Source organism: Temnothorax nylanderi, unplaced genomic scaffold (genome assembly GCF_030848795.1).
Source record: "Temnothorax nylanderi isolate EJ_2023f unplaced genomic scaffold, tnyl_v1.0 TNYL_tig0045_pilon, whole genome shotgun sequence".
Classification (NCBI taxonomy): domain Eukaryota; kingdom Metazoa; phylum Arthropoda; class Insecta; order Hymenoptera; family Formicidae; genus Temnothorax; species Temnothorax nylanderi.
The window spans coordinates 934,436-958,191 of NW_027249107.1; the positions used below are offsets into that span (position 1 = coordinate 934,436).

Consider the following 23,756-nt stretch of genomic DNA (forward strand, 5'->3'; position numbering starts at 1 on the left):
CTATGTTACCTGTTTTATATTACTACAGAGTAAAGTACTTCCTTCCCATGGGTACGACCTTGGCGAGGTGGGAAGGCCCAGTACCCAGTACGAGGATTTTACCCAAGCAAAACTCTTGTTCTGCTTGGATAAAAATTCAAGACGGGAAGCTAACGTACCCTCGTCCGCCGATTTAATTGAATAACGAACCGCAGCCGGTTCGTCGCGTTTGCTTCGGGAGTGCCGTTCAAGTATAATCGGACTAAAGGACTTTTTTAAACGGGAGTGCCGTACAGTATCGCGCGAGAAAGACTTTTAATGAAATTAGTCCGCGCGCGATTGTAGTTTATTATCCGCGAGTGTTTCTCGCGAGTGTCCTGTGCGCGATGAGAGGAGGAAGCCTGACGTCCTGAGAGGAGGAGGAGGTCTGAGAGAGACATCGGGCCCCGGCGGAGCAACCTTGGGGTAAGTATCATCTTTTATCTGCATAAAATAATAGTTTTTCCTCATTTATTCGGAGTTTTATTTCGATAAGCTAAAACTAATTAGAAAAAAAGAAATTATTTAAAATTTTATAAAAATTTATTTTTGTAAATATTTTTTCCGGAAAATAGATAATTATATCATAGGCCAGTCATATTAGACTAATTAGGGGGGTTACCTTCCAATTAATCTTCACAAGTTGTAACCACCATGAATCGCTTTGATTTAAGGTGCTGTAAGTGAGATTTATTTTGCTTCGCAATGCGCATGCGCATTACAAAGTTATTAACAATATTATCAACAAAAAACGCGATTTTTTTTATTTTTTCTCAAATATCTCGAAAACTAAGCAAGATAGGGTAACTAACTATACATACCTTTTTTGTAGAGCGTAAAATTATCTACAATAATGATCTGAACAACATTTATCGTCAAGTCAGTCGTTTAGCTTGCACGCGCCGTCAAAGTCCGAGACTCGGATCCCAAAAACCCTCGATTTTATCGTTTTTTTATGTTGCGCCGGTGATTTTTTTCCGTCATTTAAAATGGAATTAAAAATCCCAAAAAAATCACACATCATCTGAGAACTACAAAGAATACTTTTCATGGTATAAATGATTTTTTAGACCCTTTTTTTTAGTTTGTAGCTATGTAAGCAAAAAATTTTGATTTTTTGGAATAGTCTTAGTTTTTCGCTGTTTTCAGGCCTTAGAATTTATTTGAGATGATTTTTATCATATGCATCTTGTTGTGGACGAATTTGCAACAAAAAAGGACCCTTGTATTTTTTTCGTACGACGAACGCTGATTTTTTATTGACGCGCAAAGTTATCTAATATTGCGCACAGGTCGGATACGCTTGTTGTACACTAAAATAATTATTTTTTATTAAAATTTACGTAATTTTTCGCATTATTATTGAATCATATTTCAAAGCCGTTTTCAACACATTCTCTCATTTTTACTTATTTATTAACAAATATGTTTATTTAAAAATTATTATAAATAATTAAAAAAACATGTTATATTCGTTGTACTCGTCGTCTCATATCAACTCGAAAAATGTTTTTAAAAAATTTATTTATATTATTTACAACATTTATAAATAGTCAAAAGATGCACTGTATGTTTGAATAAATGTTTTAATATGAATAAATTTTTTAAAAAACATTTTTCGAGTTGAAATGAGACGATGAGTACAACGAATATAACATGTTTTTCTAATTGTTTATAATAATTTTTAAATAAACAATTTGTTAATAAATAAGTAAAAATGAGAGAATGTGTTGAAAACGGCTTTGAAATATGGTTCAATAATAATGCGAAAAATTACGTAAATTATAATAAAAAATAATTATTTTAGTGTAAAACAAGCGTTATCCGACCTGTGCGCAATATTAGATAACTTTGCGCGTCAATAAAAAAATCAGCGTTCGTCGTACGAAAAAAATACAAGGGTCCTTTTTTGTTGCAAATTTCGTCCACAACAAGATGCATATGATAAAAATCGTCTCAAATAAATTCTAAGGCCTGAAAACAGCGAAAAACTAAGACTATTCCAAAAATCAAAATTTTTTGCTTATACAGCTACAAACTAAAGAAAAAGGGTCTAAAAAATCATTTACACCATGAAAAGTATTCTTTGTAGTTCTCAGATGATGTGTGATTTTTTGGGGATTTTTAATTCCATTTTAATGACGGAAAAAAATCACCGGCGCAACATAAAAAAACGATAAAATCGAGGGTTTTTGGGATCCGAGTCTCGGACTTTGACGGCGCGTGCAAGCTAAACGACTGACTTGACGATAAATGTTGTTCAGATCATTATTGTAGATAATTTTACGCTCTACAAAAAAGGTATGTATAGTTAGTTACCCTATCTTGCTTAGTTTTCGAGATATTTGAGAAAAAATAAAAAAAATCGCGTTTTTTGTTGATAATATTGTTAATAACTTTGTAATGCGCATGCGCATTGCGAAGCAAGATAAATCTCACTTACAGCACCTTAAATCAAAGCGATTCATGGTGGTTGCAACCTGTGAAGATTAATTGGAAGGTTCGATGTCTAATATGACTGGTCTAATATCAGTGAATCTAATTGAAAGACGAATTTAGATACGCGTAAAATTATGTGTATTTTTTGAAACATTTATCATTTTCAGCGCCTCTTTAATTTATATCTTTCGTTTTTGTTACAGTATCATCGTAGTTACGTGGCCGAATTACTCCGCCCGTTGCGCATCGGATCGGTGAGTGACGAATTTTTACAATAATATGGGGTAACGAATTTGTGAGACCTATATTAGATATATTTATGTATTGTATCCACATAATAGTACTATAGATAAATGCGACTTCTTACAAATTCGTTGCTCTAAAATGGATAGACTAGATCAGACTAGGCTAAATAATTAATCCTGGAGCATCATCATTATTTATCGATTTATTGTGCTTACGGGAGAATGCATCCATAAGCACATACGTTATGTCGATGCATTATTTATTAATGCATCTAATGTTATTTGTATCGCAGAACATGCGAAGTATACCAGTCGCCTGAAATTTATAGGCAATTATTTAAATTTGGCAAATATACACGGAGAAAAAAATAATGTTGTATCAACAGCCTGAGTCTAATTGGAAATAATCTTGTTAATTCAATACATTATGCTTTTGTTTTAATGAAATAAAACAAGATTATTTCCAATTAGACTAATGCTGTTGATACAACATTATTTTTCTCTGTGTATATTTTATTGAGGACGAGCATGGCCTAGTAGACAGCGCACTGGTCTATTGAGCCAAAGGTCCCGGGTTCGATTCCCGGTAGAGCTAGAAAAATTATATTCGCTCGTTCTCCTCTTCCGGGAAGATATAATCACGACGATTTTTATTAGAACGCGATTAACATAAAATTCTTTCATGTCTTGATAATATAATTCTGTTTTACTTTCCATTGCTGCTGTGTATTAATTCTTGGGACGAATACATTAATTACGCGTATCATTGTAAAATTAAAAGCAAAATTAAGTCACTTAATTAAGATTTTATTAACGATCCAACGTAGTTGTTTATTTTTTTCCGATATGATTAACGCGCGCTTATTAACGATCGCAACGATTCGTAATCAACCGCAACATTATAATCATCTACCGGCGCTGTGACACGCGGCGCGACCTCCCCCCTGCTCGCTCGACCGTATAAATCGGCGCGTTGTCTACCGGCGGCAGTGACACGCGGCGCGACCCTCCCCCCCTGCTCCGCTCCGACCGTATAAATCGGCGCGTTGTCTACCGGCGGCAGTGACACGCGGCGCGACCTCCCCCCCCTGTCGCTCGACCGTATCAATCGGGCGTACCGGCGGCATTGCCGCGGCGGACTTACCCCTGCTCGCTCGACGTATAAATCGGCGCGTTGTCTACCGGCGGCAGTGACACGCGGCGCGACCTCCCCCCCTGCTCGCTCGACCGTATAAATCGGCGCGTTGTCTACCGGCGGCAGTGACACGCGGCGCGACCTCCCCCCCTGCTCGCTCGACCGTATAAATCGGCGCGTTGTCTACCGGCGGCAGTGACACGCGGCGCGACTTCCCCCCTTGCTCGCTCGACCGTATAAATCGGCGCGTTGTCTACCGGCGGCAGTGACACGCGGCGCGACTTCCCCCCTTGCTCGCTCGACCGTATAAATAAGCGCGTTGTCTACGGCGGCAGTGACACGCGGCGCGACTTCCCCCCTTGCTCGCTCGACGCGGTGTTAGGGTCACTCGTGGTGGTTTTAGCCGGTAGGCTGCGGGGAAATGGCGGAACTTTAATGTTCTGCTCTCCGCAGAATCCGGCACTCCCCCCGCCCCGCCCCGGGGAAGGGGGGGTCTTCCTCCCGAAAGGGGGGTCACTGGTCACTCAAACCCCGGAAGAATGGAGGCACTCCCCGACCAGTGGTGCTCCCCGATCGGTGGCACAGCCACCGTGACTGGTTGCCACTGCTGACGGGTTGCCTCCAGGACGTCGTGGGGATTCCAGTGATGGAAGATTTCCACCACGTAAAAAGAAAAAAAAAAGCTACTTAGTTAAAACGTAGGGAATAATTTTTAATTCCTTTCAGCAATTACATTTCCATTAAGCGAGAAGAGTCAAGAAACATTTTGACTATATTGCAAAAACGTTGTAAAATTGATGCAATATAGCTGAAATGCTTCTTGATTTTTCTTGCTTAAGGGATGAAGTCACACTGCATTGCCACGAGTCTCAATGTGGCTCGAGTCTGCAAAAGACATCACGCTTGAAAAAAATTAAGCGTGTAAAAAAATTTTGTCTGCTAAAGACATCACGCTGATAAAGTTAAGCGTGTAATAAATCTTCCCTCCAGGGGGTGGGGGGAGTCCTCCCGGACCTTTAGGGGCACGGGGGAGCCCTCCACTACGGGTTTTGCGCACCCGGAGTACCCGAGCACACAAGTACCGCAATCTACGGCAGCCCTACGGGTCTGTCGTGGACCGGGGAGTCCTTTTAAGGACTCGCGAGGTAAGCGGCCTCTATAAAAAGTCCGCTCGGCTGGTCGGAGCCGTGAGAGAGGAGCTTAGGCTCTCCTAACCGACCTAAGGGAAGGAAAACCCTGACAGAAAACCTCCTAAGGGTCTGCCTTCGGCGACATCACGCTTTTCTCCAGTAGTGAGCGTGTAACAAGTAAATCCTCCTCCTGTCTGCCTTCGGCGACATCACGCTTTTCTCCAGTAGTGAGCGTGTAACAAGTAAATCCTCCTCCTGGTCTGCCTTCGGCGACATCACGCTTTTCTCCAGTAGTGAGCGTGTAAAAAGTAAATCCTCCTCCTGTCTGCTTCGGCGACATCACGCTTTTCTCCAGTAGTGAGCGTGTAAAAAGTAAATCCTCCTCCTGTCTGCCTTCGGCGACATCACGCTTTTCTCCAGTAGTGAGCGTGTAAAAAGTAAATCCTCCTCCTGTCTGCCTTCGGCGACATCACGCTTTTCTCCAGTAGTGAGCGTGTAAAAAGTAAATCCTCCTCCTGTCTGCCTTCGGCGACATCACGCTTTTCTCCAGTAGTGAGCGTGTAAAAAAGTAAATCCTCCTCCTGTCTGCCTTCGGCGACATCACGCTTTTCTCCAGTAGTGAGCGTGTAAAAAGTAAATCCTCCTCCTGTCTGCCTTCGGCGACATCACGCTTTTCTCCAGTAGTGAGCGTGTAAAAGTAAATCCTCCTCCTGTCTGCCTTCGGCGACATCACGCTTTTCTCCAGTAGTGAGCGTGTAAAAAGTAAATCCTCCTCCTGTCTGCCTCGGCGACATCACGCTTTCTCCAGTAAGTGAGCGTGTAAAAATAAATCCTCCTCCTGTCTGCCTTCGCGACATCACGCTTTTCTCCAGAGTGAGCGTGTAAAAAATAATCCTCCTCCTGTCTGCCTTCGCGACATCACGCTTTTCTCCAGTAGTGAGCGTGTAAAAAATAAATCCTCCTCCTGTCTGCTTCGGCGACATCACGCTTTCTACCAGTAGTGAGCGTGTAAAAAATAAATCCTCCTCCTGTCTGCCTTCGGCGACATGCACGCTTTTCTCCAGTAGTGAGCGTGTAATAAATAAATCCTCCTCCTGTCTGCCTTCGGCGACATCACGCTTTCTCCAGTAGTGAGCGTGTAATAAATAAATCCTCCTCCTGTCTGCCTTCGGCGACATCACGCTTTTCTCCAGTAGTGAGCGTGAAAAGTAAATCCTCCTCCTGTCTGCCTTCGGCGACATCACGCTTTTCTCCAGTAGTGAGCGTGTAAAAAGTAAATCCTCCTCCTGTCTGCCTTCGGCGACATCACGCTTTTCTCCAGTAGTGAGCGTGTAAAAAGTAAATCCTCCTCCTGTCTGCCTTCGGCGACATCACGCTTTTCTCCAGTAGTGAGCGTGTAAAAAGTAAATCCTCCTCCTGTCTGCCTTCGGCGACATCACGCTTTTCTCCAGTAGTGAGCGTGTAAAAAGTAAATCCTCCTCCTGTCTGCCTTCGGCGACATCACGCTTTTCTCCAGTAGTGAGCGTGTAAAAAGTAAATCCTCCTCCTGTCTGCCTTCGGCGACATCACGCTTTTCTCCAGTAGTGAGCGTGTAAAAAGTAAATCCTCCTCCTGTCTGCCTTCGGCGACATCACGCTTTTCTCCAGTAGTGAGCGTGTAAAAAGTAAATCCTCCTCCTGTCTGCCTTCGGCGACATCACGCTTTTCTCCAGTAGTGAGCGTGTAAAAAGTAAATCCTCCTCCTGTCTGCCTTCGGCGACATCACGCTTTTCTCCAGTAGTGAGCGTGTAAAAAGTAAATCCTCCTCCTGTCTGCCTTCGGCGACATCACGCTTTTCTCCAGTAGTGAGCGTGTAAAAAGTAAATCCTCCTCCTGTCTGCCTTCGGCGACATCACGCTTTTCTCCAGTAGTGAGCGTGTAAAAAGTAAATCCTCCTCCTGTCTGCCTTCGGCGACATCACGCTTTTCTCCAGTAGTGAGCGTGTAAAAAGTAAATCCTCCTCCTGTCTGCCTTCGGCGACATCACGCTTTTCTCCAGTAGTGAGCGTGTAAAAAGTAAATCCTCCTCCTGTCTGCCTTCGGCGACATCACGCTTTTCTCCAGTAGTGAGCGTGTAAAAAGTAAATCCTCCTCCTGTCTGCCTTCGGCGACATCACGCTTTTCTCCAGTAGTGAGCGTGTAAAAAGTAAATCCTCCTCCTGTCTGCCTTCGGCGACATCACGCTTTTCTCCAGTAGTGAGCGTGTAAGAGGAAATCCTCCTCCTGTCTGCCTTCGGCGACATCACGCTTTTCTCCAGTAGTGAGCGTGTAAAAAGTAAATCCTCCTCCTGTCTGCCTTCGGCGACATCACGCTTTTCTCCAGTAGTGAGCGTGTAAAAAGTAAATCCTCCTCCTGTCTGCCTTCGGCGACATCACGCTTTTCTCCAGTAGTGAGCGTGTAAAAAGTAAATCCTCCTCCTGTCTGCCTTCGGCGACATCACGCTTTTCTCCAGTAGTGAGCGTGTAAAAAGTAAATCCTCCTCCTGTCTGCCTTCGGCGACATCACGCTTTTCTCCAGTAGTGAGCGTGTAAAAAGTAAATCCTCCTCCTGTCTGCCTTCGGCGACATCACGCTTTTCTCCAGTAGTGAGCGTGTAAAAAGTAAATCCTCCTCCTGTCTGCCTTCGGCGACATCACGCTTTTCTCCAGTAGTGAGCGTGTCAAAACTAATCCTCCTCCTGTCTGCCTTCGGCGACATCACGCTTTTCTCCAGTAGTGAGCGTGTAAAAAGTAAATCCTCCTCCTGTCTGCCTTCGGCGACATCACGCTTTTCTCCAGTAGTGAGCGTGTAAAAAGTAAATCCTCCTCCTGTCTGCCTTCGGCGACATCACGCTTTTCTCCAGTAGTGAGCGTGTAAAAAGTAAATCCTCCTCCTGTCTGCCTTCGGCGACATCACGCTTTTCTCCAGTAGTGAGCGTGTAAAAAGTAAATCCTCCTCCTGTCTGCCTTCGGCGACATCACGCTTTTCTCCAGTAGTGAGCGTGTAAAAAGTAAATCCTCCTCCTGTCTGCCTTCGGCGACATCACGCTTTTCTCCAGTAGTGAGCGTGTAAAAAGTAAATCCTCCTCCTGTCTGCCTTCGGCGACATCACGCTTTTCTCCAGTAGTGAGCGTGTAAAAAGTAAATCCTCCTCCTGTCTGCCTTCGGCGACATCACGCTTTTCTCCAGTAGTGAGCGTGTAAAAAGTAAATCCTCCTCCTGTCTGCCTTCGGCGACATCACGCTTTTCTCCAGTAGTGAGCGTGTAAAAAGTAAATCCTCCTCCTGTCTGCCTTCGGCGACATCACGCTTTTCTCCAGTAGTGAGCGTGTAAAAAGTAAATCCTCCTCCTGTCTGCCTTCGGCGACATCACGCTTTTCTCCAGTAGTGAGCGTGTAAAAAGTAAATCCTCCTCCTGTCTGCCTTCGGCGACATCACGCTTTTCTCCAGTAGTGAGCGTGTAAAAAGTAAATCCTCCTCCTGTCTGCCTTCGGCGACATCACGCTTTTCTCCAGTAGTGAGCGTGTAAAAAGTAAATCCTCCTCCTGTCTGCCTTCGGCGACATCACGCTTTTCTCCAGTAGTGAGCGTGTAAAAAGTAAATCCTCCTCCTGTCTGCCTTCGGCGACATCACGCTTTTCTCCAGTAGTGAGCGTGTAAAAAGTAAATCCTCCTCCTGTCTGCCTTCGGCGACATCACGCTTTTCTCCAGTAGTGAGCGTGTAAAAAGTAAATCCTCCTCCTGTCTGCCTTCGGCGACATCACGCTTTTCTCCAGTAGTGAGCGTGTAAAAAGTAAATCCTCCTCCTGTCTGCCTTCGGCGACATCACGCTTTTCTCCAGTAGTGAGCGTGTAAAAAGTAAATCCTCCTCCTGTCTGCCTTCGGCGACATCACGCTTTTCTCCAGTAGTGAGCGTGTAAAAAGTAAATCCTCCTCCTGTCTGCCTTCGGCGACATCACGCTTTTCTCCAGTAGTGAGCGTGTAAAAAGTAAATCCTCCTCCTGTCTGCCTTCGGCGACATCACGCTTTTCTCCAGTAGTGAGCGTGTAAAAAGTAAATCCTCCTCCTGTCTGCCTTCGGCGACATCACGCTTTTCTCCAGTAGTGAGCGTGTAAAAAGTAAATCCTCCTCCTGTCTGCCTTCGGCGACATCACGCTTTTCTCCAGTAGTGAGCGTGTAAAAAGTAAATCCTCCTCCTGTCTGCCTTCGGCGACATCACGCTTTTCTCCAGTAGTGAGCGTGTAAAAAGTAAATCCTCCTCCTGTCTGCCTTCGGCGACATCACGCTTTTCTCCAGTAGTGAGCGTGTAAAAAGTAAATCCTCCTCCTGTCTGCCTTCGGCGACATCACGCTTTTCTCCAGTAGTGAGCGTGTAAAAAGTAAATCCTCCTCCTGTCTGCCTTCGGCGACATCACGCTTTTCTCCAGTAGTGAGCGTGTAAAAAGTAAATCCTCCTCCTGTCTGCCTTCGGCGACATCACGCTTTTCTCCAGTAGTGAGCGTGTAAAAAGTAAATCCTCCTCCTGTCTGCCTTCGGCGACATCACGCTTTTCTCCAGTAGTGAGCGTGTAAAAATAAATCCTCCTCCTGTCTGCCTTCGGCGACATCACGCTTTTCTCCAGTAGTGAGCGTGTAAAAATAAATCCTCCTCCTGTCTGCCTTCGGCGACATCACGCTTTTCTCCAGTAGTGAGCGTGTAAAAAATAAATCCTCCTCCTGTCTGCCTTCGGCGACATCACGCTTTTCTCCAGTAGTGAGCGTGTAAAAATAAATCCTCCTCCTGTCTGCCTTCGGCGACATCACGCTTTTCTCAGTAGTGAGCGTGTAAAAAATAAATCCTCCTCCTGTCTGCCTTCGGCGACATCACGCTTTTCTCAGCAGTGAGCGTGTAACAAATAAATCCTCCCCCTGTCTGCCTTCGGCGACATCACGCTTTTCTCAGCAGTGAGCGTGTAATAAATAAATCCTCTGTTAGGGTCACTCGTGGTGGTTTTAGCCGGTAGGCTGCGGGGAAATGGCGGAACTTTAATGTTCTGCTCTCCGCAGAATCCGGCACTCCCCCCGCCCCGCCCCGGGGAAGGGGGAGTCTTCCTCCCGAAAGGGGGGTCACTGGTCACTCAAACCCCGGAAGAATGGAGGCACTCCCCGACCAGTGGTGCTCCCCGATCGGTGGCACAGCCACCGTGACTGGTTGCCACTGCTGACGGGTTGCCTCCAGGACGTCGTGGGGATTCCAGTGATGGAAGATTTCCACCACGTAAAACAAAAAAAAAAAAAAAGGGACCTAGTTAAAACGTAGGTAGGGAATAATTTTTAATTCCTTTCAGCAATTACATTTCCATTAAGCGAGAAAAGTCAAGAAACATTTTGACTATATTGCAAAAACGTTGTAAAATTAATGCAATATAGCTGAAATGCTTCTTGATTTTTCTTGCTTAAGGGATGAAGTCACACTGCATTGCCACGAGTCTCAATGTGGCTCGAGACTCCTATCTGACCCGGAGGTGGAGGTGGATTTTGCGGCCGGAACAGCATGAAAGAAAGTGGTGAGTGTAATTGATTTTCACGTACTATGTCACTTATGTCCAAAAATTTTCTATCTCTTCTGTCTTTACTTAATCGAATCGTTCATTTGAATGTTTCAGAAAATAACGACGCAGAAGGTGACATCGGAGCAGCGAGGGAATCCTGCGTAGCTGACATTCCGAGCACTCTGAGAGGAGGAGGAGGCCTAGGATAGGCATCGGGCATCGGCGTACCAACACTTCTGGTAAGTGTTACTTTTTATTTTTTTTAAGATATAGAATCCCTCTTTGTGCTTATTCAGTTCTTACATTAAACCGTGTTTCGGAATTTAAATTAGTAAAAAGAAATATTTTGAAAAATTTGATTCAAGTTGATTCTAACGTAGAAACCTTTTTCGAAGAAGTAATTTAAAATATAATATTACTCTGAATAACGAATAAGATGTTCGATTCGCGTGACACGTATTTAATCGATTCGATTATTTTTATGTTACAGAAAATGTCCACGCGGGAAGGAGCAACGTTGCTTCGCATCGAGGGAACACGAGGGACATCCCGAGCAGCCTGAGAGGAGGTGGAGGCCAGGGAGAGGCATCAGGCGCCGGCGGAACAACATGCGGTAAATATAATTGGTTTATATATATTGTGTTTCGCGGAAAGTTTAATTAATCGGTTTTTCAATCGAATAGTAGGTTTACCATTTGCGGTTAGGAAATATAAATAATGTTCTCTTCTCATAAATATTTGATCACGACTATTTATTATACTGTATTTTTGTCCTCGCGTTATTATTTGTTTTTCAGTTCTGTCCAAGGTCTCGTCTGTAATCGTAAGTTCATTGAATGTTGTGTCTATATCTTCTTCACTGTCGCTGTCTCCTTCTTCCTCACTTCGTTCTACCTCCTCTTCTTCCTCGGAGTCGCCATCGTCAGTAACTTGATCTTCCTGGTCGTCTTTCGGTTTGTCGTCGTTGGTTCTTTCCTCTGTAATTTTCGTGTGGTCCTCGCAATAATTTACATGCGTAGGCTTATTTTGATAAATCTCATAATTTTCACAATCTCCTGTTAAACTATTTAGTATTTCTAAAAGATTAGATGGTACAGTTATTTGTGAATTTAAAGTATTTATATTTTCATTGTCGCTAATTAAAGAATTCATGTCATTGTTGTTAATGTTTTCTAAGGATGTTTCTATTTCAAGTGTTTCGTTTTGAGTGTTATTTATAATGTTTGACGATTCTAAAGGTGAAGATTCAGTATTATTTATCTGATTTATTGGATCATTGTGCATTTCTAAAGATTCATTATTATTTATCTGATTTATTGAATTATTGTGTATTTCTGCATGGACTATGTGTTCAATAAACGGCGGTTCTTCTAATTTTTTCTTAGTAAAAGGTATGCTTTCTCCTTCCGATTTCTCTGCATTACGTGTTTGCATTCCTGTAACTACCGGCTCTGGTTCTTCTATCATCATTCCCCTTCTTGGCGAAACTGGCAAAGGTTTAGGATTAGCATTTCTTTGTCTTGCTTCATCATCTTCTGGGCACTCTTCTATTAATTTTTATATTTAATCATACAGATTTCTTATCAAAACACTGATTGCGTCCTTAAAGTAAAAGGATAATTGTATATTTATTTTAACTAAAAACGTATTTTGTTCTAAATAACATTAGTATTAACCCTTTAGGGGCCACACATCGATCCCGTTCGTCCCTGATGAAAGTTTTTTACTTTCTTTTAGTTTTTTTATTTTTTTTAGTTTTTTTAGTTTTCTTTTTTGACTGTACATAATTATGTACACAGCCCGCTAAAGGGTTAATTTTCTGGACCTTGAGATATAATACATTGTTTAATGGCACTGTCATGGGTCCTCTTGGATCAATTTTTACTGGTATCGAAGTTTTCTCGCACCGTGTCACCTTGTATTTACTCAATATTATAAGCAGGACTAACCTCGTTTGAACAAGTCCGAATTTCTCGGCTACAAAATATATAAGTGTATGTAGTCTATATTATGTTGATGAAGAAGAACTGAAGAAATATGTATTAATATCTTAATGTAGGATATAGAGATTATATTAAAATCGATTTTCTTACCCATACAAAAACGTTCGCCTCTTCCGAATGGGATATAGACGTCTTCCGGTATGTTACGTTTGTTCCTCTCGTTAAATCGCTCCGGATCAAATATATTAGGATTGCGGAAATATTTTGAATCATAGTGTAGGCCAAGTAACGAAACGTAAACCGGCGTACCCTCCTCAATTACGAGATTGTGCTCCGGCACTTCATAATTTTTCTTAGCCATGTAATTTAGGAATCCCAATGGCGGGTACATTCTCAAAGTTTCTGAGACCACCATATCGAGATACGGTAATGACGTTTGTATCTAGTAATAATAAACAATGCATAACAATAATTTTTTATTTAAATTAGAATTGCACATAGTCAAATTTAAGGTTTTCTCTTAATTTTTAGTTCACTTTCTCTGACTTAAAATATATTTTCTTTGCATTATAAGTCATAAATGTATATACATTAAATTTAAAATTATATATCACTAAAAATAATTTACAAAAATAAAAAAATTACGAAAGAGACTCAGCGGATGATAGTCGCATACCATGCTATGTGTAACTCTTCCATTGGATTTCTTCAGTACCTCGAGTATTTCATTTCTTAGAGTGTTCTGAATTTTAGGTTGCAATGCGAGTTCATACAACGCGAAGGCCACAGTCGTTGAGATGGTTTCAAAACCAAATAAGAAGAAACTAGCTGCTTGTGCCAAAAGATCATCCTCTTCGACATGTCCAAGGTCTGAAATTTAATTCATCTATAAAGTTCTAAAAGCTTTTGATACTTGCCGTGAATAAATTCGTTTCTCATGATTATTGATCAAACATGACGGTTACTCTGATTTTGTTATCGCAAGCCGTTATGTTACACATCTTTATTTATTCTTTTATATAAATTATGTCAAAGTAATTATTTCGCTTACCGAAATTTTCAGTGTATGTCCATCCAGAAACATTCCACTTGATGTCGACTAGAATATCGATGAGGTCGTATCTCTTATAATAACGCGGGTGAGGATCGATTTGAGGAATGAAAGGAGGCTCAGGATACTCATCTTCGTCATATTCCGATATATAGTTATAGCGATCCCGCATTGTCTCCCAGAAAATTTTGCGCATAAAATCGGATGTCTTCTTACCGAACACTTTTAGTTCAAGAAAACGAGTTAGATTTGGTAGGAAGAATATTGCGAGCATCTTCCAGGTGCGCCTATAATTATTTTCTAACATCGTTTTGGCATGTCTGCTGTAATCGGAGTCTGGATTTTGAAACGTGTTCACGTCACCGCGTCCAAAAGCAATGCTCCATATCACATCCATGGTAAATTTTGTACTTACATCCATTACGTCCATTATTTGTCCATTACCTGCCGGCAATGTTATCAGTTGATTAAATCTGTTTAGCCTGCAGATATTATACTGATTTTCGCATTTTATATTATATTAGAAGAGAACAAGCAAACATCTACGTGTGCATTAGAGTAACATAAAATATCTTAATACTACAAAAATTTTACAGATGATTGTAATTATAGTCACAGTCTTTATCTTGTTTCCTCGTCTTGTTACATTTCTTAATTTCAAGGATTATTTAAATTAATATACCCTCCAACTTACCATTTAATTCCAATGAGTCAAGATATTCATCTAAATGCTTTCCGCATTCTAGCATCAGGTCAAATGTATACGTATGTACATCATTGTTATGAAAAAATTGCATTATTCTGAATTTCCATTTCAAGTGAGATTCTCTCGTGAAGAAGAGATTGGCGTAACCAATACGATCCTTTGGATCGGCCGAGGAGTATCGATTGTCAAAATTAGAATCTGCTGTGAGGACGTGCCGAATGACTGTGCGATCGCGAAGCAACAAGAAGGGCTTGTTAAAAATGTAGAAACCTATATAAGGTACATCCTTCTTTCGCTCGTAGAGTTCTTTAGAAAGTATGATGGGGATTTCTTCAGGAATAGACACTCTTTGAAATTGCCAAAGAATGGCGTTGGCGGTATTTCCAGAACGCCTCGTTTTTTCCAGTACTTGAAATTGCGAGTTATGTAGTAAGCGATTCCAATGAGAATTATAAGAATTCCTATGCAATCCAGGACCCAGTACTCCATTATGAACGCCATTTCGCAGTTTCTCTCTAAAAATATATTTCTTACATTTGTATAGTTAAAGAGAATGTAATATTTTAATAATTTACGAGATTGAGGAGATATTAGTATATCATTAAAAGAAAATAATGGTTAATCGATATTTAAAAAAAATGCTTTTGGGAACTCTAAAAATATGGGCAATTGCTATTTAACAAAGACACAAATCATTTTTTCTGGATATCTGTTGTAACATGATTATTTGATTCTATTCATTTCCAAATTGTTTTGTTAACGCGATGTTTGTAATTTAACTTCCCGCGGAATTCGATTTAGTTTCTTATATGCGTTTTAGCTACGTATCTGATTTCTAAGAATATTAACCGGTAACGAAAAAAGTATAGCCTTTGAAAGTCTAACGCGATTAGTTGTGCGTGAGTTAACGTTATGTAATATTTAATTAATAATTTAATATACAAATTGTATACGTTTCGGCTCAATTTTGAGCCATCTTCAGCGACGCGGTGATGGGTAAATTAAATAATCTTAAGCTTTCCGACGAGCATAAAGTGAATATATAAAAATTGAACAAAAATAAGAAATACGCTCTTTATATATATATATATATATGTATATATATATATCATATTCCAAGCTTAAGGAAAATAAGAGCAAAATGCCGTTGTTAAAGTGAGAGATATAAAATACAAAAATTAACTTTAATACAAACATAAATACAAATTACAGACGTTTTGGTCTCAAGCTTTAGACTCTCTTCAAAATGTAACAATTAAAATTTGAAACAATATAAGAGGATAGGGCTAGCGAACAAAGCTGGGTATACGTGCTTAAAATATGTATTATATGTATTTCAGTAAACTGAAAGAACACATTTTCGACCTTCAATACGATCATCTTCAGTGCGCAATATACCGATAAGAATTATCCCAACGGAAAAACTTGAATTAATATATCGGTTTTTAATTAAGTTTTTTTTTATAATTAAGAATTGAGCCGATAAATTACATGTGTATTTGACTTTATTGAGAGACATTAAGAGGTTCTCAATAAGGTCAGATACTACACATGTAATTTATCGAATCAATTCTTAATTATAATGTAAGATTTTAACTTAAGTTTTTTCCGTTGGAATTCAACAATTGTCTATTTTCCATTGGATAATTCTTATCCGTATATCGCGCACTGAAGATGATCGTATTCAAGGACGAAACGTTTGTTTTTTCAATTTACTAATTTATAATACATATTTTAAGCACTTATACTTAGCTTTGTTCACTAGCCCTATCGTCTTATATAGTTTTCAATTATGCAAACTTTGTAATATTTACTATAATAAATTAAAATTCGGTTATGATCTTAAAACGAGTCGTCAATAATAACGCATATAAAGTGGAAATGTAGACATGTACTTTAAATCAGTGGTTAGGACGCGAAATTTGTGAACAAAATCACCCGTGGCATTGACTGCTGACTTATAAATCAGAGAGAAAAGACCAAAGAAATTATCTAATAAATATAGTAACTCGTAAGTGTTATATGATAATGTGTAATCTACTTACCAAACAGTCGACTTCGCAATAGTTACTTCGCAATAGTGTTCGAATTCGATACGAGACAATGCTTTCTGTGTAAGATTGGCGCACCGACTGAAGATTTAGCTTCGGTTACAAGGTGAAAAGGATACTAATCTAATATGATGAAGCATTATATGTATAAAGGAAAGGAACTGGTCAATAAATAAAACAAGACAATAAATAAAGACAAATAGAAGATGTCAGTTATGTGGAAGTCTCTTGGTGAATAATCATTACAAAGATCTAATGTATCCTCTTGTAGGTTAATGCCATTATTTTGCACTTTAATGTAAAACATTTCAGAGATACTTTTGCCCATTTGATCTATGTTTTAAACTTTTAAAGCTAGAGGGTAGTGGCAAACAAGGGAACTTTGCAAAACTGTAAATTCTGTATAGCATGCCAATAATTAACAGTCTCCTTTGGGAAATATTAGTAATAAATTTATTAACAATCTTCTTGATCGTATATAGTTGCTCATAAGAATTTCGCATTATTGTACGCATACCGAATGTTGCATATGTAATTACACGTCGAAAAGAAATATTGTATATAATTTTATTGCATATTATATTTTTAATTGTATAATGTAACTTTTCTAATGTTGTATATATGTATATGGTAAAGTTTTGTAATAAAATTTTTCTGTACACTTTATATTTTTAATTTTATAATGTAACTCTTTTATATTTAAAAAATATATATAGCGAAATAAAATAAATGATAAAAATGTAAAAAAACGTATTGTAAATAAAAGAGGACCGCCGATCGGAATTGGCGGTGGTGGTGGTGGGCCTCTATAGGTTGATCTGTTTCTATCGGATGTATCACATCAGATAAAAACAGGTCACATCTATATATATATATATATATATATATATATATATATATATATATCAGAAAATATTTAAATACTTTAAATTTTAAATTTTAATTTATATATATGTACGATTTAAGGAGTTAATAGTGTAATAATAACTGTATAATAATCAAGGTAAATAGCGCGCGCGAGCGTCTGTGATTGTGATATCCAGTAAAATAAAATGTCACGTTTGTAACTTAAAAAAAGTCGCAATGCGCGCCATTTTCGATAATCGATACAAAGCACGAGTGACGAGAGTCTCTTCCGGTTTCACGAATCTCCATCTCCATTCAAGGATGCCAGACTCGCGGTTTTTGCCAGCTACTGCCACCTCCCGTAAGTTAGCCGGTCAACTTCGACTTTATTAATTTTTTTTTTTTTTAATCGTTTGTTGGTCGTTTGTTGGTGATTGTTGGCCTAATTAGAACGTTTGTTGGTTCTTAATTTTTGTTTAAATTAAAAAAGAAAAATTAGCCTTAAGTTAGCCGGAAAAATTTTATTTTTAATTAAAAAAAAGCCTAATCGATGCGTAATCGTTTGCTGATGATTGTTGGTCTAATTTTAGCGTTTGTTGGTTTATTATTAGTCTTAAAAACGAAAAAAACCGAAAAATTATCTCACATTAAAGTAATCGAAGATTGGTTTATTTGCCTACGACTTAAGGTTTATTTCTATCAATTTAAGGCTAACATCTATAAAACTGGCTATGAATACGGGCCTTAACATCGGCAGAAAATCGCGAAAAGATCAAATGGTGGTTCCCTTGATTTTATCAGTCGAAATATTTGCATTTTACTTTGAATATTAGAGATTAAATCAGTGTACAACAGCTTTAACGTGCACTGAGTGCGTACCAGCTCTGCCAGTGAAAAACGCTATAAAGAGGATTTATATTTATTTTTTCTTGCATAGATAAACAGAATGTTATCGGAAAGTCATCTAAGCATTTTGAGAAGAATCTTCGGAAAGATGAACGTAGAAACCAATTGTTGCAATTAAGAAGAAAGAAGCGCGAGCAAGTATTTGCGCAGAACAGAAATCTTGGTGGTTTTTCTTCGTCACCTGTTCTTATCTGCGTATTATAAAGGAATATGTTTTGATATATATTCCTTTATAATTTATGTTACACGGTTGCACCTGTTTTACAAAATCTTCAAGGTTCAAATAAAAGGTAAAGTTATATATTTCTTTATAATGCATATTTAGTGTTACTTTGTTTTTACTGTGATCGAGTTAATAAAAGTGTAACTTTTTTTAGGTTGGTTCAGCAGTTATAGCTATATTTTCTGAAGATAGAGCTCTTTATCGAGCGGAAGTTGTGAATATTGATACGTGGAAGGATGCATACGTAGTTCAGTACATAGATTTTGGAAATTGCGCAATCGTAGATCAATATAATATCTATTCTGTCGAGAAGAAATTTATGCATCTGCCTAGATTAGCAGTGCAGTGTTCCTTAAAAGATATCGTACCTAATAATAGTAACTCGAATTGGTCTGAAGTGGATAGTAACGCGCTCGATAATTGCTTCAGTGCTGATAAATACGAATGCATATTCCATAGTTTTAATGACGATCAATATATAATTTCATTAAACCATGATGGACAAGATGTGAGTAATATTTTGGTGCAAAAGAATCTTGCAGCCTTTACTACAAAAACCTCGACTGAAACAATCAGTGGTAAGAATTATTTCAAAATTCATTTATATTCCGATGCACATTTATAACAATAGTTATGCATTTCATATGTTAAATGCCAGATTATTTGACACACTTAAACATTATATTTTTTATATTTTAGCTCCAGAAACACATGATACAGAAGTAAAAGAACTCAATGTTATAGAAAGAGTGGACATAAGCCTCTTGAATGGCCAAACTCTCAAAACGAGAGTTTCTAATGTAAAAAATACAACCTAGTTTTATGTTCAGCTTCCATCTGCTTCAAAATGTGAAAGCATTGTTGATCAATACATGGCTAATAAAGATACAAAGGTATTATTTAGTACAAATGCATTTCAGCCACGAATCATATTCTGTCATATATTGCTCATAAACTTTATGGAAAATTAGAAAAGTAACTTCTCATTTTCTAACAACCATGAACTAACGGCTTGTCTTATTCACAAGCTATGATATCATTATTTAATAATTACAACAAAATCCATATATTTAAATTGTAATTTAATTGTAATTTAAATTGAAATTTCTTCAATTTCTTAAATGATTAAACAAATTCTAAGATTCGAAAATTAAACAAATTAGAAATTACTCATATTATTTCTTGAACTTTGATTCTGAAATATAATATATTACGGTGATGGAAAAGAATTTTATTCATGTATTTAAAAATTTAATATATCGTTAACACAAATGACTAACATCATGAATCTGGTTCATCCTATAACAAAATTTATATCTAGCCCAACATTCCTGAATGAATCGAATCGTACTTTCTGAAACTGTAGTAATATTTATAATTTCGACTTTATAAAATAAAATGTCTTAAATATCATTGCACGATGTATGGTATTAACAGATAAATAATTAAAAATTGATTGTAACAGTATCATAATGAATGTTTCATCATAATGTTCAAATTTCCTAAAATAACAATAACTTAACATTGAAAAGAGCTTGTACCTTCTCATTCAGCCTAACGATCGTTCGCATGAACTCAAGCGAATCTTATTGATAAGAAGTTAATATCAGGTGATGCCGCGATTATCAACTCGCGAGTTATGTCTTGGCACGGGTTGTTTAGTCTATACAAATGGAACATGGAAGCGAGCTGTGGTGATTAACTGTACACGGTCCGTCGGGTTTGATGTAAAGTTCATTGATACTGGGGCATACGATGAAATCCTGAATGATGAGAGTGTACATAGACAGATATTTACAAATATTTCTACAGGTTTTATTGCTTCCACGATGCGAGTTAATGCCATATATCATGTTGCAATACGAAATTGTCATATTGGAACTGTTGAAATTATAAGTAAATTATGAATATGTATAAATAAGAAACTTGTAGTTTTGATATTCATTAATTCCCATTATTAATATGACAATCTAATGATCTAGGCTTTAGCTCTACCTGGAGAGCTCGTAGTCATGCAGAACCAAGCGTTAGAATGCTCCCTACAAGATGTGCCAGCGTCGTCCAACGTAGATAAACAATTGAAGGAACTCGAAGGCAAAGAAGTGTTAGTCTATGTGGAAGAAGTCAATAATAGCAGGTTTGTATAAATTTTACGCTGCAGTTACAAATATATAAGTAAGTTTCAAATAAATATTAACATTTTCTTGGATATTACCATCTTTTGTTCGTATAGACTTATATCGTAAAATTATACGATCTATCCGGCAATGGGATAATGAATACTGAGGAGAAGATACCACCCGTATGTCCGATGCCTATTCTAAGTTCAACTCACAAGGTCTCGGTGTCGTATGCGGATCATTCTACCAATATCTGGTTGCAACGGTATTCGGACGTGGATATTGAGACTAAACTGTCGGAAGATCTTCAACAGTATTACACTAATTCTGGTCAAAGACTCGAGCCAGAGGTACATTTATTATGCGCAACGAAATATTTAGACGACGGTCAATGGTACAGAGGAAGAATCGTTAGTCTCACCGAAACAATGGCCTATGTTAATTACATTGACTACGGCAACACTGAGGAAGTTGCTCTAGACTCGATCATGATTTTGGAACCGCAATTTTATGAACCCTATCAATTAGCCATAAATGTATCGTTATCTGTATCTTTTATTGGCACTGAGGCTGAACAGAAGGGCATATTACAAGATCATTTGATGAATAAAGATTTCTCGGCTGTATTTTACAACGTACACAAGAAGTGGATCGTCGATCTGATCGAAAATGAAGAAAAGCTCAGCGATAGATTCCGCAAGGGTTCAATTTCAAACTGTTTCATAAATCTTTTTACAACTGGGATGCTCTCTTCTGGTGGCACGGCAATCTTGCGTGGCATTTTGTCGAATCTATAAAGCAATTATTTTATTGTACTTATGTAAACATATCATATATACACTACACGTAAAACCAAAGTAACACTAAATATGCATTATAAAGAAATATATAACTTTACCTTTTATTTGAACCTTGAAGATTTTGTAAAACAGGTGCAAGCTGTAACATAAATTATAAAAGAATATATATCAAAAAATATTTCTAGGTGCAATTAGCATGTTTATATTAGTTCTAAATAATAGAAAAAAAGTATGCATACACACACATATTAAAATAATCCAAATATCATAAATAATAAAAAGATTTTCAATATTTGTCAAAAATGAAAATATACGTTTAAATGTATGCATACATTTTAGTTTTATTAATAAAAAAATGTAAAACTATATATATTATTTTTTTATACATACTTTCTGCAACTGAAGGAAGAATATTAAAATACTTTGTGCGGCTGATGGATGAACGTGAAAATCCAAAAATATAAAGATGCGAGTCAATATCCAGTAATCCATCACATTCAAATGAGACTTTCTCGGCCAAAAGATATCTTTGTAAAACAAACTTCTTTGCTTTTGTGATCCAGCACGCCGTAACATATTTAAGCAATTGGCTGCAGTGTCCAATTCAAGAACTTTTTCTTCGGAAATCCATTTTGAAATTGCATGTTGCACAGATTGTTTATACTCTTGACGTTTCTATTTTACCGTTTAAAACGTATCAAACAATAATCGATGAGTAACACGTTTGACATGCGCAATATAAAATTTACAAAGAGTAAACTCTTCACAATAAAGAATGAATTAATTTCTATATTCTATTCTAAGATTTTTAACACTTTGAGTGCCATGTCACCCATATCTGGGTGTCATCTGCTAGAAATTTCCGCAAAGGTCGTCCATTTGTGAGTGACGGTCTTATTTATCCAATTAAAAATAATTTTACTAAATATTTAAGACGTTAAACAAATAATGTAAATTTTATTAAGACATAAGAAAAGCAATAAAATATTAAAACATATAAATCTTTGGAGCAAATATAGAAATTAATCAATTCTTTATTGTGAAGAGTTTACTCTTTGTAAATTTTATATAAAGTGTTAAACGTATCATTACTTACCTTAATATGAAGTCTTTGAATATTATGCACTGCAATTATTGTAGAAGGTAAACCTTGAGCAAGGCAAGACACGATAATTTCCTTGTCTCAATCGCCTATAATATCTCTGCGTACCATCGTTTGCTTGACTCGCGACAGAAGTAACAAAGAGTAACGTGGTAGCAACTTTGGCTGCATCTAATGTTGCTAAAACGTCACCCATCGATGGTACGATGATAGAAAACCACTGTTTCAGTCTTGGAACACTAAATTAATACAAATACATATATATATATATAATATTAACAAATTTTTAATTTACCTCACTAATAATAGAATAAACAAGTTCTTTTCCTGCTTTATAGCGTACCCAATATGTATAATGCCATTTGGACTAGTAGCAACATTAGCAGTTTCGTCCATGTTAGTTACAGCAGATACAATGTTCTTTAAATTGTATCTGCTGTAACTAATTAACAATGTCCACGTCACTTTGCAACGGTATGACCCAGATAAGAACAGGTGACGAAGAAAAACCACCGAGATTTCTGTTCTGCGCAAATACTTGCTCGCGCTTCTTTCTTCTTAATTGCAACAATTGGTTTCTACGTTCATCTTTCCGAAGATTCTTCTCAAAATGCTTAGATGACTTTCCGATAACATTCTGTTTATCTATGCAAGAAAAAATAAGATATAAATCCTCTTTATAGCGTTTTTCACTGTCAGAGCTGGTACGCACTCAGTGCACGTTAAAGCTGTTGTACACTGATTTAATCTCTAATATTCAAAGTAAAATGCAAATATTTCGACTGATAAAATCAAGGGAACCACCATGTTTCTTGATCTTTTCGCGATTTTCTGCCGATGTTAAGGCCCGTATTCATAGCCAGTTTTATAGATGTTAGCCTTAAATTGATAGAAATAAACCTTAAGTCGTAGGCAAATAAACCAATCTTCGATTACTTTAATGTGAGATAATTTTTCGGTTTTTTTCGTTTTTAAGACTAATAATAAACCAACAAACGCTAAAATTAGACCAACAATCATCAGCAAACGATTACGCATCGATTAGGCTTTTTTTTAATTAAAAATAAAATTTTTCCGGCTAACTTAAGGCTAATTTTTCTTTTTTAATTTAAACAAAAATTAAGAACCAACAAACGTTCTAATTAGGCCAACAATCACCAACAAACGACCAACAAACGATTAAAAAAAAAAAAAATTAATAAAGTCGAAGTTGACCGGCTAACTTACGGGAGGTTCGAAACGGCACCGCCATGGCCGTGCCTCTAGGGCTGCGGTCCACTTGACGCTACAAATGCTTCGAAGCATTCCTTTTCTCCTTTCTTTCAATGAAGACAGAAGGAGAAGAAGAACGCTTCGAAGCATTTGTAGCGTCAAATGGACCGCGGCCTAGATAGTCTAGATATTCTATTACCAATTGTAAGCCTATCTATGGTAGATACGCGTAGCCAATTAAAACGTGTCACTGTATTTTTTGATTTTTTTAGACCAAGTCTCTGATC

General features: G+C 38.0%; 3 long non-coding RNA genes and 1 pseudogene across 13 annotated transcripts; 2 read left to right on the forward strand and 2 right to left on the reverse strand.

The window, feature by feature from the left end:
* Positions 1-2,616: 2,616 nt before the first annotated feature.
* Positions 2,617-13,650, forward strand: LOC139771940 (uncharacterized). 4 transcript variants are annotated; one of them, XR_011718024.1, is made up of 5 exons: positions 10,130-10,524; positions 10,624-10,748; positions 11,000-11,122; positions 13,206-13,320; positions 13,516-13,650. It is a non-coding gene; the product is annotated as an uncharacterized lncRNA (long non-coding RNA). The 4 variants fall into 4 exon arrangements; XR_011718025.1 differs by lacking the exons at positions 13,206-13,320; positions 13,516-13,650 and adding an exon at positions 2,617-2,711 and having other exon boundaries at positions 10,419-10,524; positions 11,000-11,765; XR_011718023.1 differs by lacking the exons at positions 13,206-13,320; positions 13,516-13,650 and having other exon boundaries at positions 10,130-10,277; positions 10,419-10,524; positions 11,000-11,765.
* Positions 11,245-17,196, reverse strand: LOC139771930 (cytochrome P450 6k1-like; annotated as a pseudogene).
* Positions 17,197-17,330: 134 nt separating this feature from the next.
* On the forward strand, positions 17,331-21,333 carry LOC139771939 (uncharacterized). 5 transcript variants are annotated; one of them, XR_011718019.1, is made up of 6 exons: positions 17,496-17,977; positions 18,044-18,302; positions 18,390-18,813; positions 18,935-20,131; positions 20,218-20,372; positions 20,469-21,333. It is a non-coding gene; the product is annotated as an uncharacterized lncRNA (long non-coding RNA). The 5 variants fall into 5 exon arrangements; XR_011718018.1 differs by having other exon boundaries at positions 17,503-17,977; positions 18,935-19,128; positions 19,846-20,372; XR_011718021.1 differs by having other exon boundaries at positions 17,827-17,977; positions 18,935-19,128.
* Positions 20,893-23,457, reverse strand: LOC139771938 (uncharacterized). 4 transcript variants are annotated; one of them, XR_011718015.1, is made up of 6 exons: positions 22,995-23,457; positions 22,601-22,902; positions 22,252-22,496; positions 21,546-21,830; positions 21,254-21,294; positions 20,893-21,146 (listed from the first exon to the last, which is right to left on the reverse strand). It is a non-coding gene; the product is annotated as an uncharacterized lncRNA (long non-coding RNA). The 4 variants fall into 4 exon arrangements; XR_011718014.1 differs by having other exon boundaries at positions 22,970-23,456; XR_011718016.1 differs by having other exon boundaries at positions 23,062-23,080.
* Positions 23,458-23,756: the final 299 nt, after the last annotated feature.